Source organism: Gossypium arboreum, chromosome 1, assembly GCF_025698485.1.
Source record: "Gossypium arboreum isolate Shixiya-1 chromosome 1, ASM2569848v2, whole genome shotgun sequence".
Lineage (NCBI taxonomy): Eukaryota > Viridiplantae > Streptophyta > Magnoliopsida > Malvales > Malvaceae > Gossypium > Gossypium arboreum.
In genome coordinates, this window is record NC_069070.1 from 79,258,855 (window position 1) to 79,269,856 (window position 11,002).

The 11,002-nt window shown below is 40.4% G+C and overlaps 1 non-coding gene across 1 annotated transcript; it reads right to left on the bottom strand.

Annotated features, from left to right (window-relative positions):
- Nucleotides 1-979: 979 nt before the first annotated feature.
- Nucleotides 980-1,085, bottom strand: LOC128282422 (small nucleolar RNA R71). Its single transcript, XR_008272692.1, has one exon. It is a non-coding gene; the product is annotated as a small nucleolar RNA R71 (small nucleolar RNA).
- Between the last annotated feature and the right edge of the window lie 9,917 nt (nucleotides 1,086-11,002).

Below are 11,002 nucleotides of genomic sequence, written 5' to 3' on the forward strand. Positions count from 1 at the left end.
AATAATATAACTTAGGGATTTCTATGAATCAAGTCAAATTAATAAATCGTTTGATTCAGAGTCAAATAACAAGTGAAGTCTAGGTGGATTTTTCCTTAGGTATTGTCTTAATCAATCGAATTTTCCCAGAAGTATTTTCCCAAGTTTTTTTCGGTGCATTCTTAGTTTAGTAATTAGTTTAGTTAAATCGTGATAATAAGTTAGTCTCAAGAATGATTCTTTCATAAATCTTTAAAACCTGTCACGAATATCACGCATCAAGTTTTTGGCGCCGTTGCCGGGGAACTAGGATATTAGGAACACTCAATTTTTATTACTTTAGCCATTTTACTTTTATTGCAATTTAAATTTTTGTTTTGTTTTCTAATTCTTCATTTATTTTCTTCTGACAGGTTTTTCTAGTTTATGACCAGAAGAAACCTGTCAAGACCATTACTCTTCGATAGTGAGATCGATCGTACAGTTCGTACAAATCGAAAAGAAATAAGGCGAAGCTTACGATACACAGAGGAAGAGCAAGATGACGATACTTCAACCACAACCAAGGAGATGGCTGAAAACCAAGAAAATTCGCTACCTCTTGCGATTGCTGTTAATCAGAATCCTGCTCCGCACACTATGTATGATTATGCTAAACCTTCTTTAACATGAATTGAATCGAGCATAGTTAGACTTGTTGTAACTGCAAATAATTTTGAACTGAAACCTAACACAATTCAAATGATATAGCAATTTGTTTAGTTTGATGGTTTGCAGGACGAAGATCCCAATGCTCACTTGGCAAACTTTTTGGAACTATCTGATACATTTAAAATTAATGCCATTTCTGATGGCGCAATTCACCTTCTGTTATTCCCTTTTTCATTGAGAAACAAAGCTAAACAGTGGTTGAACTTGTTGCCCCAGGGGTCAATCACTACTTGGGAACAAATGACCGAAAAGTTTTTATTAAAATATTTTCTGCCGGCTAAAACGGTTAAATTACATAATGATATCTCTTATTTTGTGCAGATGGATTTAGAAACACTATACAATGCATGGGAGAGATACAATGACCTCTTGATAAGATGCCCTCACCATGGGCTACCACTCTGGCTACAGGTTCAAACATTTCATAATGGCTTGAATCCTTCAACTCGAAAAATGGTTGACACAGCTGCTGGCAGAACCATCAATAATAAGACACCTGAAGATGCCTATGAATTTATAGAGGAGATGTCACTGAATAACTATCAGTGGCAAGTCATGAGGACAAAGCCAACTGAAACATTCGGCGTTTATTACGTCGATTCGGCTACCATGCTCTCTAATCAAGTAGAACTCTTGAATAAGAAAATTGATGGTTTTCTTCGTTCTTCATAGGGTCACCTAGCAATACAATGTGAAGCAAGTGGAGGTGGATCAAGCAGTTCAGAATACCCACCTTATGGCCACAACATAGAGAACGAGCAGTTAAATTACATGGGTAACAATCCTCGATCTCAAAACAATCCTTATAGCAATACTTAAAATGCAGTTTGGAGGAACCACCCAAATTTTTCATGGGGAGGCCAAGGAAATCAGAGACCACCACCCCCTCTAGGCTTTCAGCAACTACCGTACCAGTAGGAGAAAAAGCTGAACCTTGAGGAGATGCTAACTAAATTCATCTCGGTGTCAGAAAATTATTTTTAGAATACCGAGACGACACTCAAAAATCAACAAGCATCAATCCAAGGGCTCGAAACTCAGATTGGCTAGCTCGCCAAGTTGATTTCTGAACGACCATAAGGTAGCCTACCAAGCAACACTGAATCTAACCCAAGGGAGCAGCTCAACGCGATTGCCATTCAAGATGAGGAAGGGTCAGTTGCAAAACCAAGGCCAGAAATGGTGGTAAGAAAATGTAAGAATGAGGTAGGCCAAAATGACCCAAAGACGGTGAGTACATAATATAAACCTCGTGTGCCATACCCCAATGCGACAAGGAAAGACCGATTAGATGAACAATTTGGTAAGTTCCTTAAACTTTTAAAGAAACTACATATTAACTTACCATTTATTGAAGTCCTTTCGTAGATGCCAAACACAGTCAAGTTTTTAAAGGAGCTTTTAACAAATAAATGAAAGTTGGATGAGGCGTCACATGTGGAGTTGAATGCAGTTTGCTCAGCCATATTATAGAATAAGCTACCTGACAAATTGAAGGATCCAGGGAGTTTTACGATTCCTTGTTTAATTGGTAGTTTAGATGTTCATAATGCATTGGTTGACTTAGGGGTAAGCATTAATGTTATGCCTTATAAAATGTTTAAACAACTAGGTCTTGGGAGACCCAAACAAACTAGAATGAGCATTCAATTGGCTGATAAAACCATTAGATTTCCTAGGGGTATCATTGAAGATGTTCTTGTTAAGATCGATAAATTTATATACCCAGTAGAATTTGTTGTTTCAGACATGGAAGAGGATAGTAACGCACCTTTAATTTTAGGACGATCCTTTTTAGCGACTACTAGAACCATTTTTGATGTTGGTACAAGTGAACTCACACTTATTGTGGGAGACAAAATGATCACCCTTCAAGCTCGTAATTCGAGTAACATATCAAAAATTGAAGGTGGTTGTATAAATCATTCTACTAGTACTGATCATGTGGTGACACCCTTTATGCAGGAAAGAGTTTTTAAGAACACATATGAGCCATTTTCAAACAACAACAGAGGATCTATCTATGAAGAACAAAGACTACATATCGAGGAGCTAGATGAATGGCGGACACAGAAACTGAGAACACCTGATAAACAGAAATCGAGCCAGGACAAGCTCAATACCTCACCAAATCAACTTAAGGTTGGAGACAAAGTACTATTAGATGTAGTAGATCCTCGCATTGCCACTCCTGAACCTAATGAAGAAATTCCTCTTACGGTACTCAGTATTTTCCCATATGGTACAGTCGAGGTAATTCATCCAAAATTCGACACATTTAAGGTAAACAATACCCGTCTTAAACCTTATGTTGATAAAGTTGATAGTAGGGATGAGGAGTGTAAACTCCTCGCACCACCTTGACCATGCAGAAGAGAGGTAAGTCGAGCTTAGACTATAAATAAGTGCTTCTCGGGAGGCAACCTGAGCACTAACAGTGTTAATTTCTTTAAATTTTAGTTTTTAACATCTACCATACTAACCAAATCATGGACGCAGGTTTACTAAAGCCCACAAGGCCAGGCACACGGGCGTGCATTAGGCCGTGTGAAAACAAGGCAAGATTTTTTCCCCAACACGGGATGCGATAAGTTACCACGGCCGTGCGATATGGCTATGGACAAAACTGCCAAAACAACACAGGTGTGAGACACACCTGTGCCTCGAAACCGTGGTTGAAATTGAGAATGTAAAATGGGCGTGTCGCCCACCCGTGGCCGACACTGTCAAAACCAACACGGGCGTGGACCTATATACACGGGCATGGGAGAAGCGAATGAAGCAAGACACAGCCGTGCGACACGACCTTGTACGCCCACACACCCAAGCAACACGGGCGTGGGTCGAATGTCAAACGTGCCCAAATTTAAAAATCGTAAAACACATGGGCAAAAATTAGGGCACACAGGGGTGTCCCATAGCCGTGTGCCCCAAAATCGATATAAACCCCTCACTATTCATCATCTCCCTCCACAAAAATCGCTAACCCTAGCCATTGCAACTCCACACGCCCTATCTCCCACGCCCGTGTGCCACCTACAACACCGATTCCAATGCCCAAGCTCCTCCCTTTTGCATTTGTTTACTCTTTTCTCTCTATTTTTTTAAATATGTTGCTTAGTTCATGATTTCTCTGCTCTATTGAACTATTTTGAATGAATATTCATAGTTAGAATATTAAAATACTCATGCTTGTTTAATAAAAATTTTGTCATTTTAGTTACTACATTATGCTATACTCTTTCATTTTTCCTTGTTTCCATGGAATTTATGCTTACCTACATGCATTCATTCATTACACCCATAATCTTATAACTTGATATATTTAGTTGTTTTAGTTTGTATCATTTAGTATGTAAATCTCATGAAATATTCATATTTAGTCTTGATTTTCCATACTATTCTTGGGGCATATTGGTTGAACTTCGATTTATCAATGTAGGTACAATGTCGTCCTCACGTGGTAAGAAGACCGCCGTTCCCGCCTTGAAGAAGAGGAAATGAGCAGCGTCATCCTCGGGTCCTACCATGGAAATTAGGCACCTGTTCCTCTAAGTTCCCTTGGGACCCCAGGAGGAATTATATCAAATATTACGGGCCCAACCCCGAAGTGTGGGCCACTGCATTAACTGGGCCGCACTAGAACAGATTCATTTCGCTGACGCGGGCTGAGCCCTCCTAACGATTGACCCGTAGGGGCTCTTCTTTGAGATCGTTGAGCCAACGTATCTCGAGTTCACATTAGAGCTCTGCTCGACGTTCCATCTTCAGACCGTTATGACCAACTTCGACGATCCTAGAACGGTCCAGTTCCGCCTTAGTGGTCTAGTACGCCAGTTGAGCGTACCCAAGTTCAAAATTGCACTAGGGCTATACACGAAGGAGTTCATGGATGATAATGAACTGAACACCCTCCACCACCCCAGCCACTACTCCCCCTCAAAATGCTGGAGGGACCTCGTGCCTGCCTCGACCACCTACGATCCTAGCCGCTCCAAGGCATCGACTCTCCCTCCATCCTTGAGGTATCTACATACCATCTTGGCTCACACTCTGATAATGAGACGTGAGAGCACGGAGTCGTCACCACCCACGGCGCCTATTTCTTATGGAGCATGGGAAATGGGCAAGTCATCGACCTCACCTACTTTATTGCCCTCGCCATTTGCCACTAGACGGAGCAGCACAGGAGAGCGGTCATCTCTATTGGGCCCCATGTGACTCGATTGGCTCGGCACTTTGGGCTCCTCAACATAGCAGTATAATCATTCTCCCTCACTCTCATCGGCCAGATGTCCCCATAGGGCATCTCGAGCATGCTAAGTATGAGGATGATCGAGAAACAACGTGGCACATACCCTCCTCAGTACCGCCTCGCCCAGTCCACTGAGGAGGAGGACCCAGAGGACATTATTGATGATGTCCTTTCACGTCACGAGGATCCACTAACTCAGCCACCACCTTCTCATTGTCCAGTTCATGCGGCGGCTTCATATTCTAACATCTCTGAGCGCCTTACACGATTTGAACAGCAGTGTTTTTAGCATTTTGATCACTATAGCACCCCAAACCCGGCCCAGAAGTTATGGCCGGATCTGATATGCCACATTAAAAACGTAAAAAAAAAAATTCCATTCTAAGTCCAGAAAATCGTACTTGATGTTCAAAAGATTAATTCATTAAAGGTTAAAGTGAATGGAAGTCGTGCACGGTAGGAAACGAAAAGAGGTGGTGAGTCCATCGGACCGCTATACCAAGCTCCCATCGGATCCAATCCTAGACATGCATACCGCCATTGCCACACCTTAATGTATGGATATTTCTAGAAACCGATTCGATTAAGTCATTTTAGGAAAAGTGATTAATTTTGGAAAATACTTTCATTGCGGAAGCTTTGCTTGTTGTCGTGTTATTTTGAAATCAACTGTTGTTTTTGAAAACGCGCCTAAAGCTATCCAATTTCAACAGTTAAAATAAGTATTACCTATCTTAGTAATACATATTAAAAACCATAAAAATAAATAAGCGACCTTATTACATTTAAAAGCCCATAACCTCAAACGTAATTAAAAGGATGTCCAGTTCACCGAAGAAAATCAAACTTTCGAGCAGTGGCCACTCCAATTCCCTCACGACTCCAAGCCCACTATGGTTGGCGATTTCTGCGTGGATGAAAATAAAGGGTGAGTTTCGAGAAACTCAGTGTGTAAGGAAAACCCATTCAAAGCCCAAGTCACTCAAGCCTATTGGGCCTAAGCCCAATCAGTAACAAATGGTAATGGACCGAGCCCTTTTCAGATTATAATAAACCGGGCCTTAGCCCTTATTCAGATAATAAGATGGCCCAGAGGCCCATTTCAAAATACATGCAACATCAATAACATATGCAAGCCCATTTGGGAGACTACTCAACCCACCAACCACTACACTCCACCCGCATCACCATACACTCCATGTGGGATAGCTCAACCCACCCAAATTTAACACTCCACGATTTGCGGCAAGATTGCTCGATTATCAAAGAATTGAGGCAAAGCCTCCAAAGACGTGGACAAGCCACTTTCAGTACTTCCTCCATCAATATTCCAATCCCATGCATCGTAATAACAACATGGCATGCAATAAATAACAACGATCAAACATGCATTTAAGTCAATTTAACCCTAGGGGTATTTTTAATTTATCTCCTAGGGGTAAACCGTAAATTTTCCACTTTTAAAGGTATTTCAGTAATTTATCTATTTTAGGGTTTTTCATGCGTAATCCTACCTTTCACGTACTACCAGAATCACGTACCGAGGGTTCTTACCGAATTGGGCCTGTTGGCCCATCATTCCAATTTTGGCCCATTAAGCCCAAAAATATCGAGGGCACAGAAATCATGCACTTTGCAGTCCAAACATTTCAACTTACCAAAAACATTAATCGATTTACTTCACGAGCATTCGTACACTCGTAAATCTACAAAATACCGTTTTGCATTTCGCTTTTGCCGATCTAGACTAAGAAAGAGGGTGTTAGTTACACACTGCTTTGCGACGATATCTTGACGAGATCCACACACGAACCGCCTACAATTGGATTACTAACACGTTAATCTAACTATTCAAATACAAACTACGTATTAACCCCTTACAATATTTAGCCAACCACACCTACAGATCATAGTAAGCTTATAAGAAATCAATAAGCAACTCATTAACAAATTTTTGTCAATGTTTACCACATAATCATAATTTCACTGCAAGCTGTCTTCCTGAGCAACAGTCACTAAATTATTTATAACTAGAGCTACGAAACTCCAAATCAAGTTCTGTTAATTTTCCCTGAAAAGAGACTCATATATCTTCTATTCATAAAATTTTCAGAATTTTTGGTATGGCCAATCAATACCAGATTTTTCTTAAAGTTTCCCATGTTTCACTGTTTGACAAATCTGACTACTCTTCATTACGAATCAAATTTCTCATTGTAAAGAATTCAAAATATGTTCTCGTTTATTCCATTTGAAACTAGACTCAACAAGCTTTAATTACATAATTTATTCAGCTTCTAATTCATCTCCCACAATTTATGGTGATTTTCCAAAGTCACGTTACTGCTGTTGTCCTAAGCAGATTTATTACCAAATCACTCTTTCACACATACCTTGCATGCATGTTATTTAAACATGTATATCATCAATCAATCATCACATATCTATGATTTTACTTAAGTATAATATCCATTTCATCATTTTAAAGCACAACATGTTAGCCGATTTTTCCCTTTAGCATCTAAGGCACATGCATGCTCATTTGTTTGGCTCAACTTCACCTATCTTCCATTTGTCATCAAAAGAACATGAAACAACAACCATTTCCTTCATTTTAATTCATGACTAAATGCTCACAACACAACTAAAAATCAAAATATACTTCAAGAGTTAAGGTAGAATCAAGAAGAACTCATGAACATCAAGATAGAAGCCAACTACTATGAACTTACCTTCAATTTTCTTCCCCAAGTGACCGAACACTCAAGAGCTTTCTCCTCTCCTTTCTCTTCTCTAACTTTCAGCTATGATGAACAAAGATGAACAAAACTTTGTTCTTTTCACCCCTTTTTCTTTTAATAAAACTTCATGTTTCATCCATTTAATTCTTTAATACAAAAGACATGAAATTCTTATCATGAAACATTTACCTAACCCATTATCATGAAACATTTACCTAACCCATTACCATGGAACATTTACCTAACCTATTATCATGGAACATTTACCTAACCTATTATCAATTTGTATCAATTTGTACCATAAATTATGGATATCAAGTGCACATTTTGTCTACAACAACATGATGGCTGGCCACTTCATGTAAAATGGGAGGTTTGTCATGCAAATCCTCCTATTTTGCACTCCTATTTATTTGGCCACTTCAATTTAGCCTATAGCATTTTCAAACATTTTCACATAGGTTCTATTTCATAATTTCACTCCCTTTTTCTTATGAAACAAAAATTAACTAAAATTACCGGGTTCTATCTTAAGCTTGGGCCTTCTAGAGGCCCACTAACATAATTAAACCTATGCCAACATTCACAGGATTCCCGAAAATTGGGGCGTTACAACTCTACCCTCCTTAAAGAAATTTCGTCCTCGAAATTTACCTAATCCAAATAGATGAGGGTATTGCTGTTGCATCGTCTCTTCTGGCTCCCAAACTCAGAAGTTTCCCTTTCCTTAACTTGTTGAAAACGAGCGACCAAAGACTCATCGTTCAACTGTTTTTCCTTAATTTGATCCACCCAGGTTGGCCTCACTTGCAACTCAGCCAACAAACTTCCATCATCATACAGACTCAGACGAGCAAACATTGCTCTCAGATCAGATACAGTTCTACAACTTAGAGATCGGCTACCACATTAGCCTTGCCTGGGTGATACTCGATCGAACAGTCATAATCCTTAAGCAACTCAATCCATCTCCTTTGCCTAAGGTTCAGCTCCTTCTGAGTCAACAAATACTTAAGACTCTTATGGTCAGTGTATATAATACACCTTTCTCCGTACAAGTAATGTCTCTAAACCTTAAGTGCAAATATCACTGCTGCCAACTCTAAATCATGAGTCAAATAGTTTCCCTCATGAGGCTTAAGCTATCGTGATGCATATGCAACCACCTTACCCTCTTGCATTAACACGCAGCCCAAACCCACATGTGATGCGCCATCGTACACAAGAAAATCATTCCTGACTCATTGAATTAACACAAGTGCTTCAATCGAACTTTCTTCAACTTCTCAAAAGCTTTCACGCTTCTTAGTCCATACAAACGGTACTCCTTTCCTTATGAGTTTTGTCAAAGGTGCCGCCATCACAGAAAAACCTTCCACAAACCTTCTGTAGTATCTTGCCAGTCCTAGGAAACTCCGTATTTCCGACACTAACCTAGGCGGCTTCCACTCCAAAATCGCTTTAATTTTCCGAGGGTCCACCTTAATCCCCTCAGCAGAGACCACATGTCTTAAGAAGGTTACCTCCCTCAACCAAAATTCACACTTGCTGAACTTCGCAAAGAGTTCCTTCTCCCTTAATACTTACAGCACTATATGGAGATGCTCATCATGTTTCGTTTAAGTTTTAGAATATACCAGGATATCGTCAATAAAGACGACTATGAACTGATCCAAAAATGGTTGGAACACACAATTCATCAGATCCATAAACGCTGCAGGAGCGTTCGTTAGTCCAAATGGCATAACCAGAAACTCGTAATGACCATACCGAGTCCTGAATGTCGTCTTCTGGATATCTACCTCCTTGACCCTTAACTGATGATATCCAGATCGAAGGTCGATCTTGGAAAATACAGAAGCTCCTCTAAGCTGGTCGAATAGATCGTCAATCCTTGGCAGTGGATACTTATTCTTAATCGTTAGTTTGTTCAACTGGTGATAATCAATGCACATCCACATCGTACCATCCTTCTTTTTCACGAATAGCACCGGTGCTCCCCATGAAGACACGCTTGGCCTAATGAAGTCCCTATCCAACAACTCTTGAATTTGAGCCTTTAACTCCACTAACTCCTTCGGTGCCATCCTATACGGTGCGATGGACACGGGCGCTGTTCTAGGCAACAAGTCTATTCCAAACTCAACTTATCGATTCGGAGGCAATCCTGGAAGCTCCTCCAGAAAAACATCTTGTAACTCCTTTACGGTCTTAACCTTATCCACTGTCAGTCCCTCCTCTTCCGACTGACTTACAAATGCCAAATAGACCTCACAACCTTTCCGAATCCACTTTTCGGCCCTTAATGCCGACACCACATTGGACAAATAATCCCTTCGCTCAGCTATCCCCATAACCTCATCATCCTTTGTGGTCCTTAACACCATTCGTTTAGCAGTACAATCCAGGGTCGCCTTATGCTTAACAAGCCAGTCCATTCCCAAAATGAGATCAAACTCTCCGAACTGTAACTCCATCAGATCTCCAGGGAAAATCCTACCTTGAGTTTCTAAGGGTACATCCTTATACAGTTTGTCAACCCTAACCGAGTGATCCAAAGGGACTTAGTACAGATACCCCACTCACAATCTCCTCAGAGTAGTCCAAGTCGTCCATAATCCGTTCTGTGGCCTCCAACCAATATTCCGCCACATTCGGGGCTATACCAGGCATGCCCTTAAAGATCTTCATTCCGTTAGTCCCGAAGTCATTCAGAAATAGATCCCTGAATTTCGTTGCCCGAACTTGCTCAAGCAACCCTTTCCAGAACACGAAGCATTGCCTGTGACAGGGCATCATCCTCGGTGGCCCTATCATACGGCCCATTCTCATCCGTCGGTGGTGGTCGTGCTACTCCAGTGGGTATGTGTTCAGAAGACGAAGTTCCAGCTTGAGTACTACCTCGGCCTCGACCACGGCCTCTTCCCCTAGTAGCTCTCGTACTCATATCGATTTATCTTGATTACGAATTTTTATGCATCAATTAATATTCCAGTATTTATTACGATGTTTTATGAATCGATAAAGAGTTCGAGTTTGTTTTGCGAATCAAGTCTAGCTACAGTTTCAATCTCTTATCAGATTTTCCTATGTTTCAGTATCATCCTATCTAGAGTGTCCTAGTAGGGTTTCAGTACAGACAGATAATTCAGGAAAATATTCAGAAAAATTCAGAATACTTACAGACTTGAGCCGGAGATTCGGAATGCCACCTTCTAAAGATCTAAATTTTGAAAATCAAGTTTTTCGCATTCTTTATAAAATTTTCGCTTTCAAAAATATTTGTTTTTGTAAACCCATTCCACAGCCGAGTTGT